The sequence below is a fragment of the Labeo rohita genome, chromosome 1 (assembly GCF_022985175.1).
Source record: "Labeo rohita strain BAU-BD-2019 chromosome 1, IGBB_LRoh.1.0, whole genome shotgun sequence".
Classification (NCBI taxonomy): domain Eukaryota; kingdom Metazoa; phylum Chordata; class Actinopteri; order Cypriniformes; family Cyprinidae; genus Labeo; species Labeo rohita.
The window spans coordinates 42,466,823-42,492,830 of NC_066869.1; the positions used below are offsets into that span (position 1 = coordinate 42,466,823).

The window sequence follows — 26,008 nt, forward strand, 5'->3', positions numbered from 1 at the left end:
AAATATAGTTTTTGTATATATTAAGGCTATCTGTAATGCGTTTGATGTAGTTAGTGAGGTTTGTCTCCATATATTTGCTTAGTGCATTTAGTGCTAAATACATAGGCTAACTGTTTTTCTTTGAGAAAGCAAGAAAGATCTGCTAACAAACTTATGCTATATATTTAATATTTAACAAAAAAACAAAAACAAAAACAAAAAAACAATTACTAACATCGTATATACTGTATATATTTAACCACAATTATTCCCATATTACGTACTGTAAACAGACAGGTTTTCCAGGTGCTTGGGCCAGTCTTTCTAACTCTTCTGCTAATGACTGTCCCAGTTGTTCAAAGCAGAAATGTTCTTGTCTTCTTGTGGATTGCAGTCACTGGGTCAACATGAACATTTTGGTGCAGCCACTTTATGCCAGAGGACAGAGTGTTACAGTTATTCGAGTGGCAGACAGCTGGTACATCAAAGAATTCTCACCTCACTACACATCAATTACTCTCAAACCTGAAGGAGGATTTAGTGAAGAATTCTTTCAGGTGTTTGCATCCAAACTACTGGGAATTCTGAGGGAAGGTTCCATCTGGGCACCTCTGAAGGTGGAGACAGGGATGTGCAATGTTTTTAGGGATGCTTGAAGTAGAACACAAAATGATAATCAGCATGTTTTAAGACCAGCAGCTAATGCAGTCCTTAAAAGAGGCCAAATATGATTCTAAAAGATCCGTCAATGGTCGCAGGTGTTTTACTGAGTCACTATCTCAAATTGCCCATTGTCTACAGTGTGCGTTGGACAGTGTACAGTGGGGCTCATTTTGTAATAGCTCCTTCCTTCCTTTGCTAGAGTTAACAGACTTCATGAGTTTCTTGGAAAGAGTGAAGAATATTGTGATGTACACCATACCACAAACACAGGTTGCTTTCATGACTGCTCCAAGTCCTACTCTTCTTAAAAGCTAAAAGTGCTAATCAGTGTCTCCACAGAGCTGATTTTATTTTTGAATTCTTACATCTTACTATGCCAAACATCATCTAAATTGGCAGATTTCATTGCAGTGCTGTACAAGGTGTAGCCAAGACTGTAGGCTTTGCCACAGTGGATAAGGACTCCTTCCTAAAAACTGTCAAAGAGGTCCTTTATCACCCCTTTTATTTGGAGAACATGCAGAGGCTCTCAAGGCTTCACAAGGACGTTCCAGAGAAACCTCTGGACAATGCCATCTTCTGGATCAAGTTTGTTATGAGGCACAAAGGTCATATAAAATGTTGTATAAAATGCCCTGGTACTCTTATCACTCTGTTGATGTCATACTGTTTTCTGCTGTGTCACTCATAACCCTGATCATCTATGCAATAATCAGATATTTTTGCTGCAGGATATGCAGGAGAAAACAAAAACTAAACTAAAAGAATGAGGAGTAATATCTACTTCTGTATTTGCATTTCTTGCATTACTTTCCTACTTTGTATGAACATTAGTATTCGTATGAAATTACTTTAAATCTTTACTTTTATCTATATGTACCTAAAAGCAAGAATACTTGAGAAAATATACTGGTGAAATAATATACTTTTACTACCTGCCCGGTTAACAATTCAGTATGCTTTTTTTTTTTTTTTTTACAGTGTGTCATTCCTTTTCTTTCCCAAAGGCATTTTCCATCAATGGAAAACAATGAACACATTTCATTACTTGACATTCAGCAGACATGTTTTATTCTGAATGACACAACCAAAAGTGACAGTTCTACTGGGGCAGCCTGTTTATTGTGATTATGTATTGCTCAAGAGCACAGTGGTAGTAGATGTCTCCAGTTTATGATTCACATCTTTGATTTTCATGTTAGCAGCCCACATCAGGACATAATCTTAGATCCCCCAAAGCAGTGGTTCTTAATTCCAGTCCTGGGGATCCATAGCACTGTACATGTTATATGTCTGCCTTATCTGATAGACCAAGTTAAGTTCATGCAGCTCTCTGCAGGATGATTTAAATCAGGTATATAAGTAAGGGCATATTAAGGATATAGCTAAAATATGTTGAAAACCACTGCCTGAAGGATAATGCTATAGATTTGTCTTTGTGATATAATTTGTTATAGCCTATCCATCTTACTTTTTAACGTGAAAGGAAGTGTATGGGTGAGCCTTACGGTTCATTAGCTGCTGAATAGAAATAACGAGAAGAATAACAACGTGAAGTAAACTGTACAACTGTTTGCACTACAAACCAGTGTGCTCATAATTAAGATAATACGTTAAAATAATATGGTAAGACATATATTTGCAATATCAAGCAGCAAAATGAGCAGTTTTGTACAGCTAAATATAGCTGGACGTGGATGAGATCGGAAGCCACACCCATAAAATTTACAAATGGCCACGCACGCTCTTACAGGAAGAAAAAGGTGGATAGCATCTTATTCAGGAATAGTCAGAATAAGGCAGATGCCAGAATGGGGTTTTGTGACTTGCCCTCATCCTTGAAAACCAGGAACAAAACATTGACAAGTAAAAGATAATATAACCTAAACTAGATAAAAAAGTTTGTCAAGACAAACTTTGAAGTTGGCTTGAGAAAGCTAAGCAGGAAGTTTAAAAGGTTTTAAAAGCTAGAAGTTAAAAGGTTTTCAGTTTGAAGTAGTTTTAAAGAATAGATAGGTAGATAGATAATGTTGTTAGCATGATTAGCAAGTTACTAACATGTTTCTAGCATGATTAGCATGTTACTAGCCTGTTGTTAGCATGATTTTAGCATGATTAGCAAGTTACTAGCATGTTGTTAGCATAATTAGCAAGTTACTAGCAAGTTACTAGCATGTTTTTAACATGATTAGCATATTACTAGCATGTTGTTAGCATGATTAGTAAATTACTAGCATGTTACTAGCATGTTTTTAACATGATTAGCATATTACTAGCATGTTGTTAGCATGATTAGCAAATTACTAGCATGTTACTAGCATGTTTTTAACATGATTAGCATATTACTAGCCTGTTGTTAGCATGATTCTAGCATGATTAGCAAGTTAATAGCATGTTACTAGCATGTTTGTAACAAGATTAATATATTACTAGCATGTTGTTAGCATGATTAGCAAGTTACTAGCATGTTGTTAACATAATTACAAAGTTACTAGCATGTTGTTAGCATGATTCTAGCATGATTAGCAAGTTACTAGCATGTTTGGAATGATTAGCATGTTACTAGCATGTTGTTAACATGATTAGCAAGTTACTAGCATGATTCTAGCATGATTAGCAAGTTACTAGCATGTTACTAGCATGTTTGTAACAAGATTAACATATTACTAGCATGTTGTTAGCATGATTAGCAAGTTACTAGCATGTTTGTAACAAGATTAACATATTACTAGCATGTTGTTAGCATGATTAGCAAGTTACTAGCATGTTGTTAGCATGATTCTAGCATGATTAACAAGTTACTAGCATGTTTGGAATGATTAGCATGTTACTAGCATGTTGTTAACATGAATAGAAAGTTACTAGCATGTTGTTAGCATGATTCTAGCTTGATTAGCAAGTTACTAGCATGTTTGGAATGATTAGCATGTTACTAGCATGTTGTTAACATGATTAGAAAGTTACTAGCATGTTGTTAGCATGATTCTAGCATGATTAGCAAGTTACTAACATGTTACTAGCATGTTTGTAACAAGATTAACATATTACTAGCATGTTGTTAGCATGACTAACAAGTTACTAGCAAGTTTGGAATGATTAGCATGTTACTAGCATGTTGTTAACATAATTAGAAAGTTATTAGCATGTTGTTAGCATGATTCTAGCATGATTAGCATGTTATTAGCATTTTGGTAGCATGATTAGCAAGTTACTAACATGTTTTTAGAATGATTAGCATGTTTCTAGCATGATTAGCAAGTTGCTAGTATGTTTCTAACATGATTAGCATGTTGTTAGCATGTTGGTAGCTTGTTTCCGGCATGATTAGCAAGTTGCTAGCATGTTTTCAGCATGATTAACAAGTTGCTAGCATGATTCTGGTTGCTAGCCATATATAGATAGATAGATAGATAGATAGATAGATAGATGAGTTTGAATGAGTTTAAATGGATTAGAAATACAGTACATAGAAGGGAAGCTTGATTGAGTCTCAACGGATTCTGGGAGTTTTGACAGTTGGAGTTTGAAAAGTGTTGGCTCATTTGCACATTCTGTCAATGTAAGTCTATGGGATTTTTCCCAAATTTAATTGTCATTTTTAGAAAGATATAGCAACTAACTTCAGATAATTTTGAAGGCTGAGTTTGGAGTTTGTAGAATTAAAGCTCTAGGAGGAGTTAGAGTTGATAATTTTAGTCTCAGAAGAATAATAACTCTAAGTTTAAATAGCATTTCAGTAAGTTGGCTTTCTCAAGCCAACTTCATAAGATGAAAATGAGCCTCTCAAGCATTTAGGAAGAACTGTAACCCTTTCTGCAGGATATTGATGTGCCAGTAGGTGGCAACAGTGACTGCCTTTATGAGTGAACTATTGAATCATTATTCAAGTGATTCGTTCAAAACGCCGAATGTTTCAAGAATGAATCAAAGGAATTTAAAAGAGTGATTCAATTGTTCATTCAACTGATTCGTTTAAAACGCTGATTCATTCAGAATAAAACGTCACTCCCGCGTGTTGCTCGAAGAGTCTTAACTGCTTTGCTAAGCAAAAAGACTAGCAACATCGTGTCTAAAATGTAAGTTACTCAGTTTTTACTTATCATTTTTTAACTGTTAGCCTATATAAAAGCAGCATCACATTAGAAATCATGCTGTTTTGGTCCGGAACAGACAAGAGGTTGTGTGATATTCTTTCATGTACTACTGGACATTTTCTACTTCTCACTTCTGAAGTAGTAATTACAAGTTTGTCGCATTCAATTGTTTTGTCGGTTGTCAAGCGTCGTCATAAAGAATAATGTAGCCTATATAAGATATGTATTCAATATGAAACACTTTCATTTCTTAGCAACCATATAAACAATCACTGTGCTGCCTGATAGTCAGGTTGTTGACGATTCCAGAATGTCGGTCAAATAAATGCTACTTTCAGAGTGTAAAACACATCAAATATGACCCACAACAACTGTTTATTTATATACACGTAAATATGCATGACGGCAAAATAAAGCGAAATAGATGTTGTGGGGAAAATGAATAAAGCAATCACAAGCAATGGTTCTCTCCTCCAAGTAATGGAACACCAAAGTGTACAGTGTTCATGCAGTGAGCCAGATACTTTTTGCCTTGTCTTTTATAGGCAGGGTTATTGGTAGTTTTACAGACTGCCTTACTCATCACATTAACCACTGGGCTGCAACTACATGCATTTCTGCTGCGAGATATCTGTACACTACACACTCACACATATACGTAGAAAATCTGGAACACACATAATCTGTATGCGTGTTTGAAATTTTCCTGACTTCACGCTTTACAAAACAAACAGCAGAACTTTCTGCTGCTTTAGTACTTTTAATATGCTGCCAAGCTGCTAAAAATACAAGCGTAATTGAAAGCTTTTATCCGAGCAGATATAAAAAGCATTTCTTCTTTTTTGACATCATTATAGTTTAACTGACGTTTTAAAGAAAATCCGTCTAATGCAGTAGGTGTATGTGCAAGCATTTTTTTAAATCACTGTCGTTGTTTTCTATTTATTTTAAGGATTGTTTGGCATCATCCCCATTATCTTTCACCTAGACAACATGCAGGCTATTTCTGGCAAACATCAGAGAGGAAACGACAATGTCTGAACATCAGCAGTCTCAGCAGGTGCAGCATATATGTTTAGACATCATGATGGTAATGTTCACACATTTTTATTATGCTCCCTGTTACATAGCCTACATACAAGAATCCCATGACAAACCTTACAGCTGTTTTTACCTATTTCAGTATTGCTTACTTTTTTATCTTAATCTCAAATCTCTTTAAAAAAAGTGCAAAACTATTATAGTTGCAGTGGCTAAAAAACACTTCCAAAAAGGACAAAAAAAGACCATTTACTGTATCATGATATTCATCGTAGCATGTATATTTTAGTGTAACACTATGTCAGAAAAGCTGAATTAGTGATGTCCTTTTTTTTTTTTTTTTTTTTTTTTTTACCATAAATGCACTGTAATTTTAAAGCACATCTTATTATATGTAGTATTTAGCATTCTAATTTGATGATAATATGACCAAAATGCTAAAGCACTCTAGAGCACAATAAAGCAAGATAACAGAAACCTTTTCATCATTTATCCAGGTTACCATGACAGCCTGAGGGTAGCAGCTCCTTCTGTGTGTTCGTATGTGTGTGTGTGTTGTGCGGGCATCTCAATGTCCTTCAAAGGGTGCTCTGTCCACTTAAATAGGACAAACTTCCTTTTCTCTCTCACTCCCTCTCTTTTTCCTTGAGGGGCAGCACTTTCACCCCATTAGTCATTCTAAAAAATGAGGATGTGAGACGTGTGAAAACTAGGCTAAAAAATTCGGACACATTAAAGTTTCTCCATTGCTCATATGTGCATCTATTTTCAGAAATAAAACTGCTGCACGGTGTGAAATGCTGCCCCCCAAAGGATGGCGTGCATTTGTTTATGTTCAGTGCCAGAGCTGTTTTTGCATTTGCGTGTATGTTACAGTAGAGTATTTCTTTTGATAGTGTCTATCAGAATATGGATACACAGTGTAATATAGCAGGAATTCTGATAAATGTTTAAGTACACTGAAGCAAGTAATTACAGCTGTTCCCCATCCCCCTCAGATTTAAACCATGACACACACGCGTGCAGCATGCTGGAAATGTCCTTCAGTCGTTCGTCATGCTTTTCAGACAAACTGATACCCATTCAGTGAAGGACCATCGACCACGGTAAACATATAAAATGGGATGTAATATCAAGTTTGAAATAGACAAAAAATGGTGTGTTTCTTGAGACAAACAGTTCACAAAAATATGGCTTTATTGTGGTTAAAAATGTACATTTGGTTTCATCAAATGAATTATATGATATCTAGCTTAATTCAGTGAATTAATTACATTTAAAAACACATTTATCAATTTTTGCAATAAGATCATTCAAAGATAGCACATTACTGTGGCAAACAAAGCATAAACAGACATTACAAAAAGACATTTTAGAGACAGCATTTACAAAGGTTTGATTTTTAATTGTGTTCCTATATAAAAAAAAAAAAAAACTTGTTTTCCTGAGAAAATTCTGTTCCAAATTATGTATATATGTGGCAAAAACCAGGGCCGTGTGGTACTTCATTTGCTGTCTTAATTGACATCTGGAGTTGAAAAGCATGAATTAATTGTTTATATTTAACAAAAAATAGCTTTATGTTTATATTTAACAAAAATAGCCAAAAACATCAAAAAAGGGTTATTAACTAAAATTAAAACCATAAAAAAACGTTAACTGAAATAAAATACAGCCTATAAAATATAAACGTATTTTAACTAGTTCCCAAGAAAACAGTTCTCATTTTTATTTACTTTAGCTTGATGTACTAAAATAACTCAAACTGAAATAAAAATGAGTAAAAACTATAGACATATTAAACAAAAACTAATACAAAATAACAAAAACACACAACTCTTAAAAACAATTCTTAAAACTGACTAAAATTAAAATGGAAAATACAAAAATAAAATATTAAAGCACTTATGAAAAAACACATTATTTAGCATCCTAAATCAATGAAAAGCTTATTTTGGCTAATCCATGTAATTGACCATATATTATGTTTTTTAACATTTATGACTGTTATAGCACCAGCTATGGTCAGATCTCCTTAAAACTTTGCATGCTTCTTGAGATTCACCTGTCGCATGTGCTTACCAGGTTTTGTTACCACATTTAATTTTTCCTTTAGGCTTTATAGGATTTTGGCTAAATTTGGACATGCCCTTTTCTACGCAACCCCTTTTATAACTTTCCAAAGGGTAAATTTAATTTTTTTTTTTGATAATTATTGACCTAGAGAGTCCAAAGAATTGTACTGCAGTGTTTTTGTTTTTTTCAGACACCTAGGACTAGTTCCCCAAAGTAGGTTTTTTTACATCTTCTTAATCATTTAACAAACTATTTGACTGACAGCAGTGGTTCTAGAGACGAAGTTGTCCGGAATGAGGAGCTCTATAATATGATGCAAATCTCGCATGTATGTGTGAAAAACCATGCAGTGTACAATCGTTTACGCCTTGAAAAATGTGATATCGCCCCCAGTGGCCAATTTTATTTTATTTTATTTTTTATTTTTTGAGATACGCAGATGTCCTTATAGACACTTGTTACACTTTAGACCAAGACTGTGCACAGTGATTTTCATATTGCTAGGATAAGCATAGCTATTTTTATATTTAAAGCACCACCAAGTGGCCACGCTCTGCGACTTTGGTCCTGTGTCCTCAGATTGAGCTCTTACATAAGTGTTTTAAGTTTGGCCAAGATATCTCATTCCGTTTTAGTAGTTAAAGGATTTTTACTAAAAGTGGCCCTGCCCCTTTCAAACGTTTTGGCATCCCTTTACGACGGGGAGTCAAAAGTTCAACTTTTTTTTTAGAATTTTATAATTATTAATATTAATACAATAATATTAATATTGACTTTCTTGTGAATCTTTCTGCACTGGTTCCGTTCCAGTCGGGTGAAAAACCTAGGACTAGTTCGCAAAAGTAGGTTTTTAAGCGAAGGATACCAGCGACATAAGACACTTGAGCCTGTGACGGTTTAGGAGTTATGAGCGATGTTGTACTTTTGATCGCTGTTGCGTCCCGTCAGGCTGATTGTGGCGAGCCTTGGTGACATTGTAGGCTGTGTGAGTACTACCATCCCTCCAAGTTTCAAGTCTCTGTGACTTACGGTTTGGTCTGGATGATCAGTTTTACATGGAGATCGCTGATCCTTGACCATTCTAACAATTACAATAGGGTTTCAGCGCTACGTGCTTGAAGGCCTAAAACTCAAACTAATCATAAACACATCTCAGTGATACTAAAATAACGCTGGTAAAATCACAGACATCCAGTGTAAATATTTGCAACTCAAATGTCATTTAGAAATTGAATCCCATCTGAATCATGCTCATGGTGTGTCCTCATTTAGACGTTTATTAGCTAAATAAATGTGCGTATCGCAGGAGAGCAAGAGAGCGTGAAAGCGCGTGTATGTGGAGATGAGATCAGACATCAGCTGTCTCTTGATCCTTTTGTTTGTTCATGAACTCAAGGGTGTTGAAGAACGTTGATGGCTTTCTGCATGTAACAAACACACGTGTGCATTACACATCTCACTGCCCTCACCATCAACTTCGATTCCATTTGCATCTCATTAATTATTCAGGAAAGCTTCATAAATATGCAAACTCAATTCTTACTCTAACTCATTTGCTTTATGCCATCTGGCCATTAAGCAACTTCTAAACAGTTCATTTAGGGAGCCATCCACGCACACACAGGCAGACAGGTATCTTCCTGCATCCAATTTACATACACAAACCACACAGACTTGCTGATCCAGCTGAAGAGAAGACCACCAAGGTCAAGGTGTCTCTTCCATTATTCCCATCAGCTCTCATTCTCTCTGCTTCTGTCTTATCTTGCCTCCCCATTCCACATATTTAAGGAGTGTTTCTCACTCTAACGCTCGTTTTAACACTACTATCACGTCTCTTTTTCTCAGGATAAGTTTGTAATGGTAGGAGAAGTGTGGTCGTATGCTATTTCCTCAGTGTGCGGTATGTGTGCTGTGCATACTATTATTAAAGACCAACTGCATATGCCAAAATATGCAGCATGCATGCAAAGAGTACTGAATCCCACAATGTAGTGCGCTTGGCTACTCCTCCCATTTCCAAATGAAATGAAAGTTGAGCGAATGAAACGGAAATGATATTAGCTGCTATTTTTAACATTTTTATCCTGAGTCATTACACAAAATTGGATTAAAAATGCATTTGATAACTGGATCGCACTCAGTGAATTGAAGGAATAGATCACCCAAAAATTAAAATTTGCGCTAAATTTCCTTACCCTCAGGCCATCCAAGATGTAAAGTTTCTTCATCAGAACAGATTTGGAGAAATTTTCCATGACAACACTTGCTGGATCCTCTGCAGTGAATGGGTGCCGTCAGAATGAAAGTCCCAACAGCTGATAAAAACATCACAACAATTCACAAGTAATCCACACGATTCCAGTCAATCAATTAATGCCTTGTGAAGCAAAAAGATGTGTGTTTGTAGGAAACAAGTCCACCATTAAACATTTTTAATTTCAAACCATTGCTTCCTGCTCAAATAAAAACAAAAATAAAAAGTCATCTATCCATAATATTGCTTTCTTTAGTGAAAAGAAATATGGAGCTGCGTGGATTATTGTGATGTTTTTAATCATGTGTTTGGACTCTCGTTCTGACAGCACCCATTCACTGCAGAGAATCCATTGGTGAGCAAGTGATATTTCTTCAAATCTGTTCTCACTGAAAAGACAAACTCATCTACATCTTGAGTGAGAATGAATTGTCCACAAATCTTCATGCAATGTAATGTAATGTGGCTGCGTGGCAATGTTGCATACTGCTGTTTGAAACATTTTTCTGTTTTAAACATTTATGATATTGTATTTCTCACTGCAAATCATAATTTTGAAAAATGTAGGCTGCATACAGTGTGTATATGTAGCAGAACTGTTCTATCTCTCCACACACACTCAAACTGTCTCATTACTATCCTAGCAATCATAATCTCTGATTGCATGTGTGTGTGTGATTATATAAACTTTCAAATATGTAAAATATATATTCTGAGACAAGGACAATTGAAAGCAGATTGTACTGCTAATTATGGATTTGAATAGTGCATAGAAACATTGCACAATCATGCATATTTGAAAGCATTTGGACAATTGCAATCTATAGGTCACATGTATTTGTGTGAATACATACATGATTGTGAGTAATAGAGGAAGATCGTGAGTGTGTTTCTATGCATAATCTTACTCTAAGTACACTTAATGACCTCACATTGTGTCTTCCATCTTGTAAACACTTTAAGATGTGTTTATTTATCAGATGAAGGTCATAAACAGGTTAAGCGCAGTACTGTAGATTACAGAAGATTTTTCCATTTTGCTATGAAAAATTTGACTGCATTCTGGCTACCGTCTAATTTAATGTACATGTGCATTGCCAAATAATCTGTTTCAATAATAAATAAAGACTTTTTAATGACTTCACACGTCTTTTTAGAGAGCATAATTGCAATCCAAAACTGGTCTTTACTATATATTAATCAACAAATAAGCAAACAATTTAGTTTGCATTCTTTTTCAAACATTTTGCATCTTTAATGAGCGATCAGTCAATAACTGACTTATTTTAGTCAAATAAGCCTTCAATACAACATAAAACATTAAAGGGGTGCTATTATGCTTTTTCACTTTTTGAACTTCAGTCAGTGTGCGGAGTGTATCTTTGGGGATAAAAAAAGATCTGTGTATCTTTGGGCATAAAAAAGATCTGTGTATCTTTGGGCATAAAAAATCTCAAATTCCACTCTAAAAGTGGACATTTTTTTTTTTTTTTTAAATCCCTTTTCAAGAACTACAATGGATGACTCCTTTGGACTACAATGTTTGTTTTCCGCATGCAATATGGTCACAACACAGTCCATTAGAATATCATTAAATTAAATTCTGCCTACAAATTGTTCGAAATTCGAACGAAATTAGCCTAACTTTAGCGATGCAGCGCGGAGAAACAATTCAACGAGCCGCAGCGCGGCGGGTATAAACACAATCATTGACTAGAGTGGCCACTTCAGAGCTGTAACGCACCGCAGACGTGTGCAGTACAGGGGGTCGAAACACATGCTGAAGCTGCGATCTACTCTGGTTGCTGCTTTGGAACCGTAAAGCGCCGCAGACGGTGTGCAGTGTGTGGTAAGAGATTTATTCATCATACAGTGTATATAGCTTCACTTATAACACAAGTGTTTTTTTTTTTATTTAATGCATAAACTTGCACTAGAATAGGCTAGGCTAATCAGTGATGATGATTTTTGATAATGTTAGGCTGCATTTAGCCTTATGCTAGATCTGGTTTCGGGCAATGAAACTAAGTATGTAAATAATTAAATACATTACCATGATAATATCATGTATTGGCGATCTCGCAGGCTGACAATAGGACCCAACAATACTGTAGCGTATTATTTACACACCCTCCATGCATCCTTGGTGTATATGACTTTCAGACAAATGCAATCTGAGTTATTTTAAAAATTTATCTTGGCACTCCCAAGCTTTAGAATGGCATAGATGGGTGTTTCTCCTCATCAGTCCAAAACAAGTCTAATATTATGCATCCATCTATAATAAAAAAAGTGCCTCGAACAGCTCCAGGGGGTTAATAAAGGCCCCCTGTAGTGAATTGTTGCGTTTTTGTAAGAAAAATATCCACATTTAAAACGTAAGAATCACTTTAATCTAGCTTGCGCTAACAGTTGTACACGGAACTTGCTTCTTTGACAAGGGGCGTGGCAGTACTGAAACACTGTCTAAGCTGTTCGCCAATCACAACGCAGTGGGACAGCTAACCAATCACGACATATTTCGTTTTTTGGAAGGCGGGCCTTCATTAAACCCGGAACTAATCGAGCCTTATGTGCCAGGCTTGGAGAAATGTATTGTAATAATGTAAATTATGTTAAAAATAATGCGTTTTTCAAGCCACCAAGCATGAAAGCATGTTCTAGTACACCCCCAAAACAAAATCAAGACTTTGTAAAAGAGCATAATAGGACCCCTTTAAATTCTAGCTGTACGTGTTTGATCCACTAAAAAAACTGAATCATAGGGATTATTAATTCTGAATTTGCACTACCCTGGTAGCATTGTACCGTACTTTTTTGATTCACTAAAAATAACTTGTTCAGGAGGTATTTGTTCAGGATTCTGATTGACAACATCTAGTCATGATAAACTATGTGTTTTGTCTGTATTATTACAGCATAAGTAAATGAATGGATGCTTTGTTAGCACACTTTTTTGTTTAGTTTTGTTAATATGCCATCAAGGCCAATTTCTGCATTGCATTGCATTAATGTTGCCTCTGAAGTAATTGAAAAGTCTGTGGGGGAAAAAAAACCCAACAACTTTTGCAAAAATGTTTTTATTTTATTATTTGGCATATTTTATATTCACAAAAAGAAATGGCTCACAAGAGTCATTTGTTCATGATGAATCGCTATAAAGTATGAGCAATGGTGATACTGATGCTTACCTCAGCAAATTACACTTCACTTCAAACATTTTCCATAATAGCAATCAGTTTTACGGTTTGGCTTGTGGAAAAGATGCCTCTCATAAAATTACCATTTTTGACTAAAAAGGAAGGGAATATCACACATATCCTCTATAAATCCTGGTGTTTGGGCACAGCATCTGACATGCCCTCTGTCTGTCTGAACACCTGTCCATTTACCACTTGCCCACCTTTCTCACTCTCTCACGCATAAATACACATTTTTTCTTGGCTCCACAGATGAACCACACACACACCTGGTCTCCATCTGTTGTCTCTGCGCTTAAGGCATTGCTCTTATTGGCAGGTACAGAACCGACTAAAGGTCACAGGATGGTGCTCCTTAATTACATATCTCATTCCATTATGACCTAATAAAAGCAGAAATCAGAAGTGTGTGTGTGTGTGAGGTGAAGAATCTGTCAGTGTGTATAACACATTCTGAATGTGACATTCCCAAAATCATCAGGGTGCATTGCAATATCAGTTTTAAGTCAACTCTGTATGTCAGTCTGTTCATGAACAGAATTCATCATATGCTTTTTTTTAAAGGGATGCTTCATCCAAAGTCCAATGTTGTTTGCACTCTGATTGTGTAACTCTTTACAACAAGGGTCTATTTGTTAACAATAGTCAGCTTAATAGTTAACATAAACTACTGAAAATTGAAAAAGTAATTCATATTAGTCTTGTAATGTAAAAGTACACTACCATTCAAAAGCTTTTGATCAGTAAGATTTTTACTGTTTTTAATGAAAGTAAAATTTAGAATTTTTTAAAATGTAAAATAAACGGTTTTCTATTTGAATATATTTTAAAATGTAATTTTTTCATGTGATTTCAAAGCTGAATTTTTAGCATCATTACTCCAGTCACATGATCCTTCAGAAATCATTCTAATGTTCTGATTTGCTGCTTAAAAAACATTTTGTTGAAAACAGCCGAGTATAATTTTTTTTTAGGTTTCTTTGATAAATAGAAAGTTCAGAAGAACAGCATTAATATGAAATAGAAATCTTGTGTAACGTTATAAATGTCTTTATCATCACGTTTGATCAATTTAAAGCATCCTTGCTACATTATAAGTATTCATTTATATCATGTTTATATTTTAGATAAATGCTGATCTTTGGATCTTTCTATTTATCAAAGAATCCTGAAAAAAATGTGCTCAACTGTGTTAAATATTATTATTATTATTATTATTAACGTTCTTTGAATAGCAAATCAGCATATTAGAATGATTTCTGAAGGATCACGTGACACTGAAGACTGGAGTAATGATGTTGAAAATTTAGCTTTGATCACGGGAAAAAATTACATTTTAAAATATATTCAAATAGAAAACAGCTATTTTACATAGTACAAATATTTCAAAATTGTAGTGTTTTTGCTGCATTTTGGATCAAATAAATGCAGGCTTGGTGAGCAGAATCCAATCTTTTGACTGGTGTGTGTTATAAATAAGCTAAACTTTTAAAGGTGACTTTTTAAAAGGTACCATGCATAGAAAATGAACCGATATCTTTACCGTCCATTAATGTTTTTTTTTTTTTGTACCCTTACTCGTATTCATTCCAGCTGTTTCACTTTTCCTATTTTTACAATATATCCTATTAGCCTACTGTTATTCTCTCTCACCATCTGTTATAGATCAAACCATTAGTTGGTTTATACTATTTTGTTTTGTTGCATTTACACGTTTTATGTCGAAATGTGTGTCCTAATAGAAACCGATTTAAAAGGAGTGTAATATCAGCAGTCCCTGATAGCACGCTGGTTCAATAAAACGCCAAAAATGGTAAATAAAAGACGAAAAACATGATGTTCAAAGTAAGCTGTGTCACACTGGGGAAACTGTTCGATCTGTGCTCAAACTGAGATGAGAAATTCTTGAATATTTTGCCAGTTGTAACAGCTCACTCCCACAGTTTCATCAAAGCAGTGCTTACCACGCTTTGTCACCACGGGTACCTCAGATAAGCGTGATTGTCTAGCACTACTGACTGTTAAAGGGTCTTATGGCTGGTGATGACTGCCAAGAGGTCAATCAACTTGATGTCAATGCCGTGTATGACTCCAAAATGGGGTTTATATATGGAAAGAGTGTTTTAAACACTAGACTGAGTCTTAAATTGTTTGAAGTAACCATGCAAATTGCTGCTTTATGAATAAAATAGTAGGTTCCTCCACATGCCTTCACTAAATTCTGTTCACAATCATTTTTTTGCACTAGCAGTTAAGCTTTTGAACAGTTTTTTAAGTAAGTCTCTTCTGATCCAAAGTACAGCAAAGACAGTAAATATTTTACAAAATATAGTTTGAAATATTTTACTATTTAAAATAACTGTTTTTTATTTGAATACATTTTTAAATGTAATTTATTCCTGTGATTTTAAAGCTGCATTTTAAGCATCATTACGCCAGTCCTTCAGAAATCATTCTAATATTCTGATTTGCTGCTTTAAAAAGATTTATTAATCTTATGTTAAACAGCGGAGAGGAATTTTTCAGGTTTCTCTGATGAACAGAAAGTTCAGAAGAACTAGAAAATAGAAATCTTTTGTAACATTATGTCTTTACCATCACCTTTGATCAGTTTAAAGTGTCCTTGCTAAATAAAAGTATTAATTTATATAAATTCTTTCCAAAAAAGAAAAAAAAATTATAATGACTTTTGAATGGTAATAATGAATGGTTGAATGGTTTTGAATGGTTTAATGTTACAAAAGCTGCTTATTTCAGATAAATTCTGATCTTTGGATCTTTCTATTCATCAAAGAATGAAAAAAAAAACACTCAAATGTTTTAAATATCGATAATAATAATAAAAAACATTTTGACTGGTAGTGTAATTTGGTGCTTTAAAATATGTAAAAAATTAAAAAAATCAAACCTTTTCTCTTGTTAATTAATGACTTATTCCCTGGATTTATTTATTATTATTATTATTACTTTTTACTTTATTTCCTTGGTTTACACAGTACACTATGTAAATGCTCTGTATGAATATTTCTGTATAAGTGTTTTTCTTCTGCAATAAATAGTGCTATGTGAACGCAGCCTCAGGTGTTAAAAGTACCATGAGAGGGTATAATTATATATATAACCAGAGTTGACAATGACAGTAACTATTTTTTCAGTAATGAGAAAGTAACTCAGCTTTTCAGTATGTCATGTGTGACAAAATGCTAGCGTATAGCTAGGTTCTGTCTGGTGATGCTCGCAGCAAAGAAATGAATTTTTCTTATTTCGAATGCCTGAACAACAAAACAATTATATGTATTTTTACTGACTCACAGTTTCACTGAACCTTTGAATATATTGCAGTCTGTACACATACTGCTCACAGACTGCCTGTGATGTTGTAAAAAATGCATGTGTTGCCTGCAATGAATTTAAATCACAAAAACACGTTTTATTTAGAAATATTACTCAGAGCCAGATTCTTTTCAAGTCACACACATACACACACACGCAGGTACGTGTCACAAGAAATAGGGTCTGAAGTGCAGGTCTGACACCTTTCAATACGCCTGAAGCTACACCATCATTATATGAAAAATTTTTCAATTCTTTTCTCTTTCTCCGTGTGTCTCTCTCTTTCCTTTTAGCCCTGCTCTTTTTGAAATATTGCCCATCCCGGGAAAAAGAAGATTCGCACCCCAAACCTGTAATGTGAGAGAAATTACTGCCTTTTTCAGGCGTTTTTTTTTCTTTCCCCTATATCTCTTCCATTCTCCTGGCTCTATCCTCCCTCTTCTCTGCCTTTTTGAAAGAGGACACCTTGCAGGAATGAGGTTCATCATGAAGAGTTTTCTGTCTCTAGAGGATTCCCGCCCAGGGCGGGTGGGAAAAAAACGAGTGTGCTTACACAGATAAAATTCATATGCTTCGTATGATATGAAATATGCATCTCACATGACCATAATGCTTTGATTCGAGATAAAATTCCATAAGAATATGCAAATATAGCACTAATGAGGCCTCAAGCATGAATTATCACACTCACAGGAATTTCACGAGCACATATACAAGCTGCGTAGGGTGCGAATCTGAGTGCTTTAGTAAGCTGATATATATTCTCTTCTAAATTCAAATGTAAGGATGTGTATTAATGTGAATGAGAGACAGCACAGACAAATGTTACACTGCAGATAGGAATCTCACGGGCATGTTTTAATACAAAAATCAAGAAAATAAAATATATTTTGCATGAAACTATATGTCTTATAAAATATCTATTATTTTAAAATTATTATTTTATAAGTATAATCTCAGGAAATGTCCAGGGTGTATTTCAACACAAAATAGAAAGAAGAAAATATTATATTATTTATAAAAATATGCACCTTGCAATATATATATATATATATGGTGCACCAGGCCCTCTGTTACTGTATCACTCTCTCAAGATGAAACAAAGGATTTTGAGCATGTCAGTGAGAACCATACAAGAGAAGCGGATGAGAGAAAAGAGGATTAGAGAAAGAGAGAAACAGCAAGAGGAGTGCGAGATCTCCCATTAAATAAAGGCTTTTGCGCTCTGGTTATCTCCAATGCTTTGATTGTTCTGGTTTAATGGCCAAAGACCACAGGATCAACACTTCATTTCAAACAGAATGAAATGTGCCTTGACATTATCCTAAAAACAACTATTCGAATGGTTCACATTCATCAAATTTAAGACTTTTTTATAGCTGTTCATGCACACGTCCTTAAGCTTCCAGTTGGGCTTGCATTTCAAATGCAAGTGCTGTTAGAGCTCCTATGAGCTTTCACTAGCCATATGAGAAAAAGAAGAGTAGAAACAGAATAAGTAAGTGAGTTTGTAAGACAGATAGACAAAGACATTTTGCTTTGATCTGTCACATCTTAACTATATATAATGGCTTCTTAAGACTTTCTCTGCAGACAAATGAAAAAAAAAACACATGAAATCACATCAAAACTAAAGATGTTTGCTGTAGTAGTGTATGCATTTTCAATCAATATCGGTATGTTCAAAAAAAGTGTCTGAAAGGTGTAATTCTAAGTATCATATATCATATAAGCATCATGTTTAAAATTAAGGATTGAAACTGTATGCAAGTACAGAGACACAAATGTTTGATTAATGCATTGATTTTTTTATTCGATCTCTAACTCCTTCCTTGCTTTTTCATCTTGTTTTTAGTTTTGAATGCATTTTTTATTTGAGAAGGACCCTCTCCACATGAAATGAGATCAAAGCGTTTAAGACGCAATTATCTTCCTTAAGAATCAGATTAAGACAGTGAGGGAAAAAAGTCATGGCCTCAAAGAAAAATCTCCCTTCGTGATCACAAACTTCACTACTTCAAAGAGCTGCGGAGCGAGTGCCACTTACAGAGACTGTGGCCTATGCATATGTGTGTTAGATTTATCTTATATTATGCATGGCAGAAAACATTTTCATCTGTTTGCATAAAATGCGAGAAATTGAGAGTGGCTGAGAATTTTTTGTAGAATTATTTTAAGGCTTTTAGAGGGGAAAGTACTTTAACAAACAATTTGAACAGAAATTCTGATTCGAATTCAGTCTGTGTGTTAGAGAGATTTTTCAACGACTCCGTCTGCTGGATATAACCATAGATTGTGTAAAATATGGATGTAGTGTCCGTGACGTCACCCGTAGGTTTCTGAAGAGCATTTTTTTGAAGCTCTTAGTGGGTTGGAGTCGGCGGTCGCCATCTTGGAATCGCGTCACTGCACGTCACTCCGGGATAATCGAAAATGGCCAAAGAGGCGGGACGTGGGTGGAGCTGGTTGCTGAAACCACGCCCACCTAGCGCAATGGTGGTGACTGCAGCGGCAATCCACCTGTCACTCAAGTGGCCACACCCTAAATTATGCAGAACGTTAAGGCTTAATATAATTTAAACGGATGAGTTATAAAAAAAAATCACCCCCCTTACATTTGACATGAAGGGCATTAGCTATTTAGACAAAAAACACTTTTTCTACCAGGTTGTAAATATATTTTTTTCTGCTGTAAATTTGAGCATTTTAACACGAGGAGTCTATGGGATTGACTCCCTTTTGAAGCCAGTCTCTAGCGGCCAGTCGATGAATTGCAGTTTAAGTAACTTCCATGTTGGTTTCAATAGAGAGAACGGGAGGTTACACCAGTAGGTGGCACCAAGTGACTGTGTTTATGAATGAGTGAATCGTAACGATTCATAGCCGGTTTGTTCGAAAACGCTGATTCGTTCTGCGGAGAAACAAGTGAGTATTCAACTGTTTCGTCAAAAACTGTAATTGGGAACCTAACTGACTAAATTAATGAGTCATTGAATCATTCACTCAAAATCATTTGTTCAAAATACTGAATCATTAAGAAATGTAACAGCTGTTTGTTGACGGTTTTGCTGTGGCACTGTTTTCGTCAGAGGAGCACATGTACAGTGTCTAAAATGTAAGTCATTCAACATTAATTTAACATTAACTTGTTTATTAAACTGGTTTATAAAAGTAACTACTCCTAGGCACTCCAAGCCATAGTTGCAGTTTTTAATGGAGTAATGGAGGCTTGGACGCGTTTTTAACCAGTTGAATATCCTTATCCTTATTCTTATTCTTATTTTTAGTCCACATACTCGTCCATACTGGCATGTATTATTGACATTGCTGTTTTGAAAGTACCACAAAAACGTTTACGCTAAGAATGACTTGCTTATACAGTAGTTGTCTCTGCGTATTTACCGCATAAATCTTGCAATACTGCATCGTATTTGAAACATAAACTTCTAAAGCCTCTAATTTATCAACTTGATCAAAACTTTCCTGTAATGTTGAATGTTGAATGTAACGTTCCTTTAAATATACTTCTATAAATGCAAACCTTCAGCTTATAGTATCACTTGTCTTTTTAGTGACTTTTATAAAGTAAACGTAAGAATAACTGATATTGTTTATTAAATATATGATATTTAGGCAAAATAAGAAAAATGTACACATTCAAGTAATAGTGTTAAGAATAAAGGGGGTGTAAACTTTTGAACCGGGTCATTTTTATAAATTCAACTATTATTTTCTCTTCTGGACTCTATGTAAATATCTTTTATGTGAAATAGCTTATTCAGGTCAGTACTAAATAAACAATAACATGCATTTTGTATGATCCCTCTTATTTGAGTAAAATAATTAAAATTTTTAATGATTCTGAAAGAGGGATGCAAACTTTTGACCTCAACTGTATCAGTATGATACAAAATATAATGCACATATGCAAACTTAAAAAGGTTCAACAAACTGTTCTTTCTTTAAAATATATATATATATATATATTATGTTATATGTCAGGCTGTACAGGAATAAATTGGGATATAAGCTATTTTAACATCTAAAAAATTACACATGTCACCCTTAAGAACGACAGTGTTCCTGTCTTGCACGGTGAGCTGAGTGTCTGATGTTTTTGCTTCTGTATCTGTTTTTTTTTTTTTTTTGTGGAAAGCTTTAGTAGTTTATTTGTTGAGGAGAGGAATATTCTGCACAGAAACAGTCAGATGCTTTACCTTGGAACGAAGACAAAAAATAGAAAGCAATAAAATGAAATGTCAGAGACACTCGCCAGTTTTTCAGATAGTGTGGGTAAAGGAGATTCACCCTGACCAAGAGTTCCATTTACAATAGTATCCACAAGCAACTTTTACTCTTTCATTAAAAAATGATCATTTTTATTACAATATTGATGACCTCATAAAAAAAGAAACTGAAATGATGCACTCCAAATTAAATCTGTCATACTAAAGACGTGCATGTGTACGTGTCATGCACTAGAAAGACTAAAACTATGTTTGGACACACATCCATCCAGTGTGGGAAATAAATGCGAACGCTGACAAAACGTTTTGACAGCCTGCGCCCTCATTAACATTCTCTCCAGTGGAAATATGTAAATCACATTTCATAAGGGGGAGGTATTCATAAAAACGCCCTGCAAGCAAAATATTGATGCACAACAGGATGCACACACACAAACAAACACACACACATCTTTCACTCTTCTTTCTGTGCTTCACACTTGTGCTCACAGGTATATGAGATCATCAAACATTTTTTGTAATTCGGACAAATTTTTCAGTGCAAAAAACACATGATGGTTCTAAGTGTTTTAAAGGAATAATTTAGCTGATTTTTTTTTTCTGAACATTTACTCACTCCTAGGCCATCCAAGACCCATCCAAGAGACCATCTTCATTGAAACAGTTTTGCAGAATTTTTGCATCTCTTGCTCACCATTGAATCCTTTGCAGTGAATGGGTGCCATCAGAATGAGAGTCCAAACAGCTGATAAAACACAATAATCCACAATGTAAGTAATCCACAAGCTGCATGTTTGTAATAAAAAAAAAAAAATCATCATTAAGATGTTTTTAACTTCGAACCATTGCTCCTGGCTAAAATATGAGTCTTCTATCCATAATACTGTTTTCTTATTGAAAAATGCATCTTGTCTGAATCAGGAGAGAAATATGCATATGCACACACAGCTTTTTGCGTTCTACAAGATGTTAATTGATAGACTGGAGTCGTGTGGATTACTTGTGGATTACTGTTGTGTTTTTATTAACTGTTTGGACATATTCTGACGGCACCCATTCACTGCAGAGGATCCATTGGTGAGCAAGTGATGAAATGCTACATTTCTCCACACCTGTTCCCATGAAGAAACAAGCTCATCTACATCTTGGATGGCCTGAGGGTGAGTACATTTTCAGCAACTGTTCATTTTCTTGTGTGTGAACTATTCCTTTAATGCATTACTATGCTGTTGCTGTGCATGGTTGTTGCCAGGTATTTGCTAAGGTGTCCTGATTGGTTGCTTACTGGTCCGAGCCCAAGTCTCTATGACTCCTGGCTTGAGCACTTTCTTCAGTCTAAATTTATGGGATTTTTTGCTTCTTGTATCATCCACAAAATGAAAATCATAATTCTGATTGCTAAGCATAGTATAAGAGCACACCGCTCTTCAACATGCAGTACAAAAGGTTAGAGGTTTGTTCAAATTGCTAATAGTAGTACGAGCAATAGCAGTGTTCCAAGCACCCCATAATGTCTGTTCATTGCACGCCTGCACTGCAGCACTCCTTCCCATTCTGAGCACATTAGGGCTACTGAACGCCACTATTCAGTACCTATAGACAACACTAGATGACAGAGTACAAATATAACCATGCCATTAAAAATTAAAAAAGTTTGGGCTTGCACTGAGATTGCACTGTCTCTGTGTGAAGCAATGACTTTGAGGTTGTACAGTAAGACATCATTAGTATTGCTCACACTCGTGCACTTCTGTAATGGCCTGATGCTGCTGACACTATCTTCTTCGAACACACAATCTGATTGGAGAATACCACCCACAATCTATACGGCACTCCACACCTATTGGCTGGTGTGGAATGTCAATTAAATCTAGCGGATGGCTGTGCAATAAAAGTGTCTGAGTGAGTCATGCAATGTCAGATGATGGACTTTCGTCATTTGCAACATTTTCTTAGTCTATAAATGGAATTAAGTCTTAAAGCAAGAGAGCTGAGCAACAGCTTGGAAACTGATGCAGCTACTCTGTTCCAGACAGTAAAGTTGCAGAAATTTAGTCGTAACTTTTCTCTGTGACAGTGCACTTTAAAGTGTTCTCTTTCAGTCATCACAGTTTTACATCTCATTTGGAGATAAATGCTTTGGTCGTAGTAGTGAATGGTTGGACTAGTGGTATTATTGTTTAATGGAATTTGCAATTGCCTTTTCTTCCGTATTGTGATGTACATCCGAGTGAAACGGCTTCCTGAATGAGAAAATGTGTGGTACTTCATTTTGTCCATCAGGAATTGAGTGAATCGTTTGATTGTTGGTTGCTGTTTCTGCAGTCTCATATTAGAGACAGGTTGTCCCACCCTCACACCAAGACATATGTCATCAGAAAAGAGAAGAGATGTCATTGCAAGGGAAAGGGGAAATTATTTAGATTAAATATTACTAGGGCACATGAATAAAAAAAGTGTGTGTGGTGTGTGTGTGTGTGTGTGTGTATATATATATATATATATATATATATACATATATATGTCTGTGTGTGTGTGTGTGTAATCAGGTGCATGGATAAATCACTTAAATAAATCACAAAAAATACAATATTTCATGAAAAAGATGTATTCAATTTTCATGGTAATTTTAAATAAAACTTCAAAAAATAATTTTAGTTAACTGAAGTAAATCTGAAATAAAAAAAAAACAAATATTGGATGAAAAACTTACATGTAAAAAAGTTGTCTTAGTAATTAAATGAAAGTTTAAAGTACTAAAATTACTAACGTAAAGCTAAATGGAAATATAAAAAATGTAAACTAATAAAAATGGCAAAAAAACAAACTGAAATTAAAATGAAAACTGAAAATATAAAAATAAAGGTTAATTAAATAATATAATATAATATAATACATAAATAACACTTAACACTGGTTTAGACAACTGATGCATTTGATTAATTCTCCACTCAATATGTTCACCAACACTGATTCTTCTAAAATTTCTTAGGTGAAGAAAAAATATATATAAAAATGGGACAATTGTTGACATGCAGTAAGAGCTACAGTATAAAATGAACATATAGAATAGCTTAGATAATTTGGTTTTGGGAGAATTTAAAGGAGAAGTTCACTTCTAGACAATTTCCTGGTAAATTAGTTACCCTCATGTCATCCAAGATGTTAACATCTTTCTTTCCTCAGTCGAAAAGAAATTAAGGTCTAAGAAATCAAGCTAGTGCAAGACGAGCATTTGTGATTAAAAAGTATATGTATTTTTATTGTTTTAAGAAAATGACAGGTCGTTTTGCTAAATAAGACCCTTATTCCTTGGCTGGGATCGTGTAGAGTTCTTTGAAGCTGCATTGAAACTGTAATTTGGACCTTCAAACCATTGGCCAACATAGAAGTCCACTATATGGAGAAAAATCCTGAAAATGTTTTCTTGGTCATTGGATGCCCATTTTCCACAAGTTGATATGATTCTTTAGGGTCTTAATGGAAAGTCTATAACATACTTTGGTTAAAAATTCTCAATGGTTGTGTAAAACAACACCATTTTTACCTTGTCAAAATGAGCTCTGCAAAAATCATCTCATTCTAAGGGGTTGCTCCTTTAAATGCAAATGAGCTCTGCCTGCCCCGCGCCCCTCTCTTCTCTCTGTGGAGTGACGAGCCTGTTTACTTTAGCCGCATTTAGTGCATTTAGCTGCGAAACTTGCTAACTAGCACGTTATTACGAAAGGTAATTGCAGAGATTCATAAAAAAAACCTTATACTCACTTCTGCTGTAGGTGAAGCTGGATCACGAATGATTTGCACGAACAAAGACGCATTTATGTAGATCGGGAAGTGCATTCCCTTCACAAACAAATGTAATCCACTGCATCTTCAGCGGCTCAGATGTCAGGGGTAAATGACGACCACTATGCTCATTATTACATCCAGCAACACAACACCTCAATCGCTCAATCGGGGATATTCTTGTCTAACTTACATCCCTGCTCCGGCATCGAAACAATGGAGGTTGGACTGTTACAGCTGATTTAAGGCAGGTCTGAGGTAAGACGCTCATGTCAATCAACTATCGTGGGAGCAGCCTCTGTCGGTGTGAAGCCACAACGACAGGCATCTGAGAATGGCTCGATTTGAAAAAGGGGATATTATTTTTACAGATTAATTAAAAACCATTGTATGGATTTTTTTATTATAGGGTAGATGTGTACATACACTGCCAACACACATTAATGTTCAAACAACATGTAAAAGTGAACTTTGCATCCGATGACCCCTTTAAAAGAAAGAAAGACATGAACATCTTGGATGACATGGGGGTGTGAGTAAATTCTCACAATATTTTTTATTCTGTAAGTGAACTTCTCGTTTAATGAGAAATGTTTGGGTTCATATTGAGATCTCTTTCTTTTTGATTGCAGACTTGGGAAACCTGAGCTGAGCTGAGATCTCCTCTGAAGCTCTGGAGACTACTGTGGGATTTCTCAGAAGAAAGGTGGAAGATTTAACCAAAAAGCTCTCTATTTAACCATGTCGCTCTGTAGAATAAACAATTGAGACGCTGAAAATATATATAATAGTTAATGCAAAAAATAAAAAGAAACAGCAAGACATGTTAGTGTTCATCTAACCACAATCACCAGTGTGTCCAGTGATTGTAATGCAATTTTGTTTGAACATTTTAGAACCTGGCATAAAAATAAAGGTGCTTCACGATGCAATAGAAGAATCTTTTTTGTCTAAATGGTTCCATAAAGAACCTTTAACATCTGAAGAACCTTTCTGTTTCACAAAAGGTTCTTTGTGGCAAAAAAAAGGTTTTTCAGATCATAAAAAGGTAAGAAAGAGATGGTTCTTTAAAGAACCTTTGACTGAATGGTTCTTTGTGGAACCAAAAACGGTTCTTCTATAGCATCGCTGTAAAGAACCTTTTAAAGCACCTATATTTTTAAGAGTGTATCAGCATTCTAAAAATGTTTCTCCATTCCGCTGCCTGCATCTCATGTTTTTTTAAAAGCAAAAACACGTTCTGTGTGAATGACCCTTCATGAGGAGTGAGTAAAGGATCTTTATGTATAGTCCTTAGTCTGTTAAACTTACAAAAGCAGAATTTTAGCAACA

The 26,008-nt window shown here is 35.1% G+C and overlaps 1 protein-coding gene, 1 long non-coding RNA gene and 1 pseudogene across 3 annotated transcripts in view; 2 read left to right on the forward strand and 1 right to left on the reverse strand.

Annotated features, from left to right (window-relative positions):
* elfn1b (extracellular leucine-rich repeat and fibronectin type III domain containing 1b) overlaps positions 1–26,008 on the reverse strand; it is a 104,421-nt gene that overhangs the window by 59,366 nt on the left and 19,047 nt on the right. The window lies entirely within an intron of this gene.
* Positions 271–957, forward strand: LOC127166597 (UDP-glucuronosyltransferase 1A5-like; annotated as a pseudogene).
* On the forward strand, positions 4,643–25,412 carry LOC127167706 (uncharacterized). Its single transcript, XR_007828019.1, has 3 exons — positions 4,643–4,718; positions 5,689–5,796; positions 25,309–25,412. It is a non-coding gene; the product is annotated as an uncharacterized LOC127167706 (long non-coding RNA).